The sequence below is a fragment of the Culex quinquefasciatus genome, chromosome 3 (genome assembly GCF_015732765.1).
Source record: "Culex quinquefasciatus strain JHB chromosome 3, VPISU_Cqui_1.0_pri_paternal, whole genome shotgun sequence".
Classification (NCBI taxonomy): domain Eukaryota; kingdom Metazoa; phylum Arthropoda; class Insecta; order Diptera; family Culicidae; genus Culex; species Culex quinquefasciatus.
In genome coordinates, this window is record NC_051863.1 from 201,459,871 (window position 1) to 201,471,136 (window position 11,266).

Consider the following 11,266-nt stretch of genomic DNA (forward strand, 5'->3'; position numbering starts at 1 on the left):
AAAAAGGCTATGATGAAAATATGTCTGGCCTTTTCACACAGAGTATCTTCTTTTTCAACATATCAACCCATTCCGTTCTTCCCTACACGTTATTTGAAAACAGAGTTGCTCACCGGTATTTTGTTCTCTTTCACTCAATGGAAGCCACCAATAATGAACCGGGCGCATTATTCGCAGTTTTTGCATTTTGCTGCTACAAAGGAGGCGGAGTCAAATGCACATGAAATTTGAACTGAAACAGTAACAGTAAAATACAATTCATCTCACTTGTTGATGCACCAGTACTATTAATCTTATCAAAAAAAAAACTCGTTTTTATTTCAAATAAGTACTGCAAAATTTAACCTTTAATGTATGAGAACATACATACAGCTTAAAATCTAAATTACTTGTGCAACCTGGTAAGTTATAAAGATTTTGTGATACGCGTGAAAAACGTGACGGAGTCAAATGCACATGAAATATACAATTCATCTCACTTGTTGATGCACCGGTACTATTAATCTCACCAAAAAACTCGTTTTTTTTATAACTACTGCATAATTAAAACATTAATGTATGAGAACATACATACAGCTTAAAATCTAAATTACTTATGCAACCTGGTAAGTTATAACTATTTTGTGGTACGCGTGAAAAACGTGAAATTGTGTATCTCCAATCCAATGGTCTTATGCGAAGTTTGCGAACTCAACTGTCAAAAAATCAAATGCACTCGATTGAATTTAAAAAATGCCCAAAATGTTCACTCTTTCAAAAAAATCTTCCGTAAAACTATGTAAAACTTATCTCTCTTGAATCACGCAAGCGAACCTCTCATCTATATATTGATACCCGTGAGCTCTCTTGTACTGACCTTGCTGAGATTGCTATCTAGATAGTACAAGAGAGCTTACGGGCATCAATGTATGTTTTTTTTGTTTTGGCTGCCTACAACTTTGTAGAATATTGATACACTTTAAAAAGTTACCCTGCAGAATTACAAAAAGCTATTATAAAACGATTTTTTGGTTATAAATGCAGATTTAAAATCACAGTCAATTTCCATAACATGACATGTCTCTTGATTTTTTTTGTAGTAAAGTATAACGAAAGTTAAGTAACGAAAAAAGGTGGTGCATTTAAAACATTGTTTTTTTAAACTTTTTTATGAACAATACGTTTTTCCAAATTTTGAGTACGCCATGAAAAATAAGAATTGAAAACATTTCTTCGATACCTGGACTGAAAAATCAGGGCAAACATTTTTTTCCGGAAACTGCAAAATTTTAATGAAAATAAACGTGCAATCAACTAGAACATTTTGAAAAGCACCAACTGATCGACCAAATTTCTGCTCTGGCTCAATTCGAGGGGAAGCATGAACTGTGGATTCCCCAGAAACACGGGTACTTTGAATTTTTCAAAAATATTTAGACAGGGCAAAGATCAACAAAAAATCACTAAAAAATCTGCTCACTTTTTAATTTAAAATTGAATTTGTAATCGAAAATTACTTTAAATAGTTTAGTTTTTTATAAATATGCATATTTTTATAGCTTTTTCGTTTTAGAGCTTATTATTTTTTTAATCCATCTGTCCATCTCTTAATATATTTTATTTATATCAGAGAAAATTCTCTTTAATTTTCATTTTTGGGCTTCAAAATCGGAATTTTAGTTGAAGAAAAATAGCCTTGTTGTTGTTGTTAATACATTAATTTCTGGCAGTTTTAACCTTCTTGGTAATTCGTTACCCGCTACTTCCTTGCAACGAATAAAAATTGATAAAGTTGGGTTGTCAGGTTAGGTGTGTCATCCAACTAGACATTAATATTTTAACAGAAGATAGCTCGACAACCATTTGTCAGATTAACAATGGAACAATGGGATGTCAATGTGTGCATAACAAATTTATATAAATTTTTAAATGCATTTGATTTGCAACAGAATTTTCTTCAGTGCCTTTTTCATTGTTGAGCTTTTTATTTTTTAAATCAACAACATTTTAGAGTGATGATCATTTTTTTTGAAGATGATTTATGGTTTACGCTTATGCTGATATTCACTATTTATTTTTTCTTTTTAAAGAGATTGCATAGATGCAAAATTGACCAAAAATTATTTCGCTTCACTTGATGTCAATTATACTTTCTCAAAAAAAAAAAAAAAAAACCAAATCAAATTATTCGCTCTACAGCATTGCCTTGACGTTCTAGATTGTGAGATTCCTACTTGAAACTTAGTGCCCGAAGGCTTGATTGTTGAGGCAATTGCAAACCTCTTTTTACACCTAAGTTTCCATCCTCCCCGGGATTCATTAGGGTGTAATATGGTTGTATGGAAAAAAAAAGTTGTCCAAATTTAGTGAGCACAGCACTTTTTCAGTTCCTTTTCGGGTCCTAAACAACTTCCCAAAGATTGAGAACGATTGGTTTAGTCCTCACTTTGCGCAAAGTGATTCAATATCCCATATAAATTTGTATGAAAAAAAAACCTTATTTTGTATTCTGATATTTATCAAATTCATGTTTCATGCTATATCAAAACCGGACTCATATTCGTATGCTCTGGAATGTCCTCTACAACTTTCCCCAAGAGAGTATGGTGCTAGCTTACCCATAAAAAAAGATACAGCGTGTTCAAAACTCGTCTAAACCGTGTTTTTTGGTCGAGAATCACGTTTTAGACGAATTTTGCGGACGCTATATCTTCTTTCCAATGATATTAAACCCTAGGGATTCATACTGACGACCTTTGGGTTGTTAGTCCAACTGCCTACCAGCGACTCCACCGAGGCAGGGCTCTAAAACTTTGCAGAACTTTATTTGATCAAATCTGTAACTTTTTTTTGGGAGGCTTGGGCATCCGTGTATGTTAAACATCCATAGGGACGTGGCGTTACATCGTGCTGCCACCTGTTTTTTTTAGTGCAAGAGTGGAAAAGTGATGAGTCATCGTCTAAAAATAGACTGCGTCCTATCTCGCCCAGCAAAATGAAGTCGATAAAGTAGTCGGTTTCGATGAGAAAAAGTGGAAAACGTGGTCTAAAAATAGCGACGCCATCCCCCTATTGACATTCCAGTGATAATCATATACCAGCATTTTGGCGATTTTTCTCATACAACTTCAAGCGTTTAGAGAGAGGGGTTCCCGTGGCCAGAATGAGCTCAAATTTGGAATTTAGCCTAGTGTTGGGTCAATATTTGATTTCAGGGGTAGCCCCGAGGAAGCCCAGATTTGGACCACTCTAACACACACACACACACACACACACACACACACACACACACACACACACACACACACACACACACACACACAGAGTGGATTTTTTTTTATTTCTGTTATGTAGAACAGCGATATAATTTTGGGATGCTTCACAACCACGATACTATGTTATCTCAGTTAATACATATTTTCCGGCTTACCGATTAACTCACCAGCAAAAAAAAGATTGATATCATTTCTTGGTATTCTCGCAACGTTTCATTCACTGCATCACCTTTCGGAGATGGAAGTGCGATGGACGCGTTGCTTGTCACTTTTAATTTCGAACTTACTACATGACAAACGACGCAGCTCGAATGTCAATGGCATTCCGATATAAAGCTGTAGACATTTATATGGCTGAAATTCAGTAGAGAACTGGTTTTCGTGTTTGCGTGGAAGAGTCAGGGTAAACTGGCAGTAAAACGGTGTTATCTTACGAATTAGAATATTTTCATTTGAATTGGAACACCCTACCAAAAATATATCTACATGGTTTATGTTTACACTTTAACACCATGAGCACATCTTAATTGATGGGTAATTACAAAAGAACCAGCTTCCCACGCGATTAATATCTTAACTGTTAATGGTGAAATTCATATGCTAACCATTAAAAAATCTATTATTATTATTAATCGAAACAGCATGATAATTTCCAGAGCTGAACAGTACACTCATACCATGCCTGTTTCGTGAATTCATCAAAAATCACGCACAGGAGTTTGCTTAGTGAGATGAGACTCCATGACAGATAATCCCTCTTAAGCCGCAGGGATCAAACCGTATTCAACATGTTTATTAGAAAAGGAAACCAAGAAGCATGAATTCTTGTCTGCTCCCTTGACATTTCCCGTGAAGATAAAAACGAAAAAGATTTAGAAATTCGCAACAATTACTCTTTCTTTCATTCTCCAGAAAAAGTCAGAGATAATCTCTTAAACATATAAACACGTCAAGCTGTCGTACAACTGTCGAGACGTAAACTTGAAGAAGGAGTATCAACTGCTGTGTCAGAAGAAAAGATTAACCTTCCCTTGGTATTAAAAAAAAATCACACATAAGGTATTGGGGTCCTTTTCGACCCCAAACTTTAAAAAATCGTCAAAAATCCAGTTTTTGACCGATTCCGGTTCTTTTGGTCACAAATGAAAGCTTAGAACGTCCCCTTTCCGAAACCGACCTGGAAAACCGGATTTGGTCACTGTGGCCACCGGGAATCGGCTACAACCGAAAAAGGACCTTTTGAGACCCCAACTTTGACGACCTGTATCTCCGGCAAATTTCAACCAATCAGGATGCTCTGGGTTGCATTCGACAGGTATTTACCTGTACTTTGACCACAAATATTAATATCAGGGCCAGGTGACCTACCGGTTCCGGAAATCCGGAACATCCGAAAAGTTCATGTTTTACTGTTTTTTACATATAAGCGATACCAATACTCTCATGATAGTTGAAATTGATCCATAAAACTTACTAAAAATACAATACACGACTGCCAGAACCACTCTGGAGTGTTAGTGGCCACTTCCGGGTAACCTGGAACCGGTTCCCGGGTACCCGATGAACGGCCAACTTGACTTGTATGGTGAAAACCCATCATGTTGCACATCAAACTCCATGAAATTGAAAGATATGTCCATCTTTGGTAATGCCGTTGTTCGCTGAGCCATCCTGGCCAATCTGGAACCGGTTACCGCTGGCCCTTTGGGGACACTTCCGGAATATGAGAGAACCCCTATCATCCGACATATCAAACTTCATGAAATTGAAAGATATGTCAAGTTACGGTCATGCCGTTGTTCGCCGACCCATTCTGGCCAATTTGGAGCCGGTTACCGGTGGCCCCTTGGGGACACTTCCGGAATATGAGAGAAACCCTATAATCCGACATATCAAACTTCATGAAAATAAAAGATATGTCAATCTACGGTCATGCCATTGATCGCTTATCCATTCTGGCAATTCTGGAACTGGTTCCCGGTGGCCCCTTGGGGACATTCCCGGAATATGAGATAAACCCTATCATCCGACGTATCAAACTTCATGAAATTGAAAGATATGTCAATTTACGGTCATGCCGTTGCTCGCTGACCCATTCTGGCCATCATAGAACCGGTTACCGGTGGCCCCTTGGGGACACTTCCGGAATATGAGAGAAACCCTATCATTCGACATATCAAACTTCATGAAATTGAAAGATATGTCAATCTAAGGTCATGCTGTTGTTTGCTGACCCATCCTGGCCAATTTGGAACCGGTTACCGGTGGCCCCTTGGGGACACTTCCGGAATATGAGATAAACCCTATCATCCGACGTATCAAACTTCATGAAATTGAAAGATATGTCAATTTACGGTCATGCCGTTGCTCGCTGACCCATTCTGGCCATCATAGAACCGGTTACCGGTGGCCCCTTGGGGACACTTCCGGAATATGAGAGAAACCCTATCATTCGACATATCAAACTTCATGAAATTGAAAGATATGTCAATTTACGGTCATGCCGTTGCTCGCTGACCCATTCTGGCCATCATAGAACCGGTTACCGGTGGCCCCTTGGGGACACTTCCGGAATATGAGAGAAACCCTATCATTCGACATATCAAACTTCATGAAATTGAAAGATATGTCAATCTAAGGTCATGCTGTTGTTTGCTGACCCATCCTGGCCAATTTGGAACCGGTTACCGGTGGCCCCTTGGGGACACTTCCGGAATATGAGAGAAACCCTATAATCCGACATATCAAACTTCATGAAAATAAAAGATATGTCAATCTACGGTCATGCCATTGATCGCTTATCCATTCTGGCAATTCTGGAACTGGTTCCCGGTGGCCCCTTGGGGACATTCCCGGAATATGAGATAAACCCTATCATCCGACGTATCAAACTTCATGAAATTGAAAGATATGTCAATTTACGGTCATGCCGTTGCTCGCTGACCCATTCTGGCCATCATAGAACCGGTTACCGGTGGCCCCTTGGGGACACTTCCGGAATATGAGATAAACCCTATCATCCGACGTATCAAACTTCATGAAATTGAAAGATATGTCAATTTACGGTCATGCCGTTGCTCGCTGACCCATTCTGGCCATCATAGAACCGGTTACCGGTGGCCCCTTGGGGACACTTCCGGAATATGAGAGAAACCCTATCATTCGACATATCAAACTTCATGAAATTGAAAGATATGTCAATTTACGGTCATGCCGTTGCTCGCTGACCCATTCTGGCCATCATAGAACCGGTTACCGGTGGCCCCTTGGGGACACTTCCGGAATATGAGAGAAACCCTATCATTCGACATATCAAACTTCATGAAATTGAAAGATATGTCAATCTAAGGTCATGCTGTTGTTTGCTGACCCATCCTGGCCAATTTGGAACCGGTTACCGGTGGCCCCTTGGGGACACTTCCGGAATATGAGAGAAACCCTATAATCCGACATATCAAACTTCATGAAAATAAAAGATATGTCAATCTACGGTCATGCCATTGATCGCTTATCCATTCTGGCAATTCTGGAACTGGTTCCCGGTGGCCCCTTGGGGACATTCCCGGAATATGAGATAAACCCTATCATCCGACGTATCAAACTTCATGAAATTGAAAGATATGTCAATTTACGGTCATGCCGTTGCTCGCTGACCCATTCTGGCCATCATAGAACCGGTTACCGGTGGCCCCTTGGGGACACTTCCGGAATATGAGAGAAACCCTATCATTCGACATATCAAACTTCATGAAATTGAAAGATATGTCAATTTACGGTCATGCCGTTGCTCGCTGAGCCATCCTGGCCAATCTGGAACCGGTTACCGCTGGCCCTTTGGGGACACTTCCGGAATATGACAGAAACCCTATCATCCGACATATCAAACTTCATGGAATTGAAAGATATGTCAAGTTACGGTCATGCCGTTGTTCGCCGACCCATTCTGGCCAATTTGGAGCCGGTTACCGGTGGCCCCTTGGGGACACTTCCGGAATATGAGAGAAACCCTATCATTCGACATATCAAACTTCATGAAATTGAAAGATATGTCAATCTAAGGTCATGCTGTTGTTTGCTGACCCATCCTGGCCAATTTGGAACCGGTTACCGGTGCCCCCTTGCCCCTTGGGGACACTTCCGGAATATGAGAGAACCCCTATCATCCGACATATCAAACTTCATGAAATTGAAAGATATGTCAAGTTACGGTCATGCCGTTGCACGCTGACCCATTCTGGCCAATCTGGAGCCGGTTACCGGTGGCCCCTTGGGGACATTCCCGGAATATGAGAGAAACCCTATCATCCGACTTATCAAACTTCATGAAATTGAAAGATATGTCAATCTACGGTCATGCCGTTGCTCGCTGACCCATTCTGGCCATCATAGAACCGGTTACCGGTGGCCCCTTGAGGACATTCCCGGAATATGAGAGAAACCCTTTCATCTAACATATCAAACTTCATGAAATTGAAAAATGTGTCAATCTACCGGTCATGCCATTCTTCGCTTATGCATTCTGGCAATTCTGGAACATGTTCCCGGTGGCCCCTTGGGGACACTCCAGGAATAATAAAAAAAGAAACCCAATTATCCGACGAATCAAACTTCATGAAATTCATGGATATGTCAACCAAACAGCGAACAATTGCATGACCGTAGATTGACATATCTTTCAATTTCATGAAGTTTGATTTGTCAGATGATAGGATTTCTCTCATATTCCGGAAATGTCTCCAAGGGGCCACCGGTAACCGGTTCTATGATGGCCAGAATGGGTCAACGAGCAACGGCATGACCGTAACTTGACATATCTTTCAATTTCATGAAGTTTGATATGTCGGATGATTGGGTTTCTCTCATATTCCGGAAGTGTCTCCAAGGGGCCACCGGTAACCGGTTCCAGATTAGCCAGAATGGATCAGCGAGCAACGGCATGACCGTAGATTGACATATCTTTCAATTTCATGAAGTTTGATATGTCGGATGATAGGGTTTCTCTCATATTCCGGAAGTGTCCCCAAGGGGCCACCGGTAACCGGTTCCAGATTGGCCAGGATGGCTCAGCGAACAACGGTATTACCAAAGATGGACATATCTTTCAATTTCATGGAGTTTGATGTGCAACATGATGGGTTTTCACCAAAAAAGTCAAGTTGGCCGTTCATCAGGTACCCGGGAACCGGTTCCAGGTTACCCGGAAGTGGCCACTAACACTCCAGAGTGGTTCTGGCAGTCGTGTATTGTATTTTTAGTAAGTTTTATGGATCAATTTCAACTATCATGAGAGTATTGGTATCACATATATGTGAAAAACTGTGAAACATGAACTTTTCGGATGTTCCGGATTTCCGGAACCTGTAGGTCACCTGGCCCTGATATTAATATTTATGGTCAGAGTACAGGTAAATACCTGTCGAATGCAACCCGGAGCATCCTGATTGGTTGAAATTTGCCGGAGATACAGGTCGTCAAAGTTGGGGTCTCAAAAAGGTCCTTTTTCGGTTGTAGCCGATTCCCGGTGGCCACAGTGACCAAATCCGGTTTTCCAGGTCGGTTTCGGAAAGGGGACGTTCTAAGCTTTCATTTGTGACCAAAAGAACCGGAATCGGTCAAAAACTGGATTTTTGACGATTTTTTAAAGTTTGGGGTCGAAAAGGACCCCAATACCTTTAAAGTAACTTTTTTTATGGACGCTCCCCTATGGGTCGTCCAAGGTTTGTTTGTTTTGTGAAATGTGTATTTATACTATAAATTTAATGTCAGGAAATTTCAAGGCTTTAGCATGTATATAGCAAAAGTTATGGCAAATTTAATTTTCAAAAAGGCCGAAAAGGACCCCAATACCGTAGGAAGGTTAAAACAGATTGATATACAAACTATAGTATTGGACCCTGTGAAGTCATTGATTCGTTCGGGACGCACATTTTTTTCCACAAGTCATGTTCAAGCTTAACCACACAACAAATGCAGCAGATAATAAACCGATGTTCGATTCATGCTACTTCTATTCACATTCTTACTTTAAAAAAATATCGATGGTAAGTGACACCGGTTGACCGCAAACATTTCTAATCGTCATTCATTTTGTATACAGTTTTTGTATTAGTCTGACAAAAAACATGATTTACTCACACTAGTTTTGGTAAAAAATAGTCAGCTTATTAAAATGTTGATTTTTTTACAAGTATTTACATGCTTTTTTTTCAGGTGGAAAAATCTCGATATCAAACTCGAAATATAGGAGAAGGTGGGGCAAGACGACCGTATGGGCCAAGAGGAACAATTGCTCGTATGATCGTTATTATTACAATTTCCAATATTTTCAATATGAGGAATTGTTACTAGCAATGCAATTCGTTAATTCTACTACCACTTAACCGCCAAAACGACGTAAACGGCACGTGACACAAGATTGAATGGTGTTTTTTTCAAATCCTTCGTTTTCTTATAACATTTGTAAATTACTAAAAAAGACTAAGTTCGTTTTTAAGTTCATTTCATCGAACAACATATTTAATTGGAAAATAAATACATAAGAGTACTTAAAAACTGATAAACAATTGTAAAAAAAATCCATGCAAAATATAGTCATATTTTGAAAATATACTATTTATCATCTAGGTAGTTTATTATTTTCGTTAATACACAGAAAAAATATTCCTTTAAATCTACATTATTCATCATGTACCAAAAGGTATCATGATAAATGATGTATATTTACATTAGGTTTACATTAACTAATTTTGATTGGCCAATGGGAATGAGAAGCTCGACTTGGATTGTAGTAGGAAAAGATGTGGCCTATGTTCTATTTTAAAATGATTGAAGCGGTCAGCAAAAAGAAATTCTGATTTAAAAAAGTTGTTTCACATGTAGGGGAATCTCTCTCGTCGACGGCCAAGTGGAATAACGCTGGACTGGAAGCGAACGGACGACGGGTAGGATGGTCGGTGTTACTGCTGCTACCCGCTGCCGACTGAGACATCTTCGCATTTTATTAACGAGCGGCTGAAGCATCAACTTGTTCAGAGCGAGGCTCAGGCAGTGGGCCAGCGAAGTATGAGAGCGATAGAAAAAGAACCAAATATAAATATTTTTAGTTCGGGTAGTTTTGAAGTCAACGTTTGGCAAAAATACATTGGATATATGATTTACATTAAATAGGAATTTACAGAAAGCCGAAAACAGGTAGAAATTAATCAGGTTTGAGTTTCCATGCTCAACGATTCCATTAGATTCATGATTTTTATTAGATTTAGATTTACATTGGAGTAATTTTACTCTTTACAACATATTGCAACATTACATTGAGTGAATTTACATAAGAAACAGCAATTACGTTCTGTGTAAATTTATATATTTTTTCTGTGTACGATCAATGCCTCACTTTGTGCTGCTCACAATGCCTCATCTTCGGACCGGCAAAGATTCCCAAAATTCGTTTTCTGAAATTTCAGAAATTAAATATGTTTTTATTGAACTTTCCTACGGGCAGTTCAACATTTCTTGCAAGCAGTTCGAACATTGCGTCACGTCACGGTGCACTGGACGATAACGTTCCCAAGACACGATGGTGTTGAAAATTGCCAGAACTGCTTTCAGCTCAGACGGCGTTGTCGATCCTTTCTCGAGATGAACCAGGTACAGTTGATCACGATACTTGATGTCCTTGTTGTGTCTCGTCATCTTGAAGACATCGATCACGTTCAACTTAAGAGTTTTGAGCGCTTTCAGCACACTCACATCTATGTCGTACAGGCCACGGAGGACCTGTTTCATGGGGCATTTACATGGATCGTCATGGCTGTAGTATTCAATCTTTGTGTTGTTCAGGAAATCCCGAACGTAGTTGTTATCCTTTCTGCCAGGTAGTCCATCAGCACGCAAGCGAATGGAAGTTCGTAAAGCACCAGATTTGATAAACCCGTACAGCCACTTTCGCACCGAGTCCGATGACGATGTTTTCACAAAAATGGGTGGCAACTTTTCCCGTCGTTCAAATTCTTCCT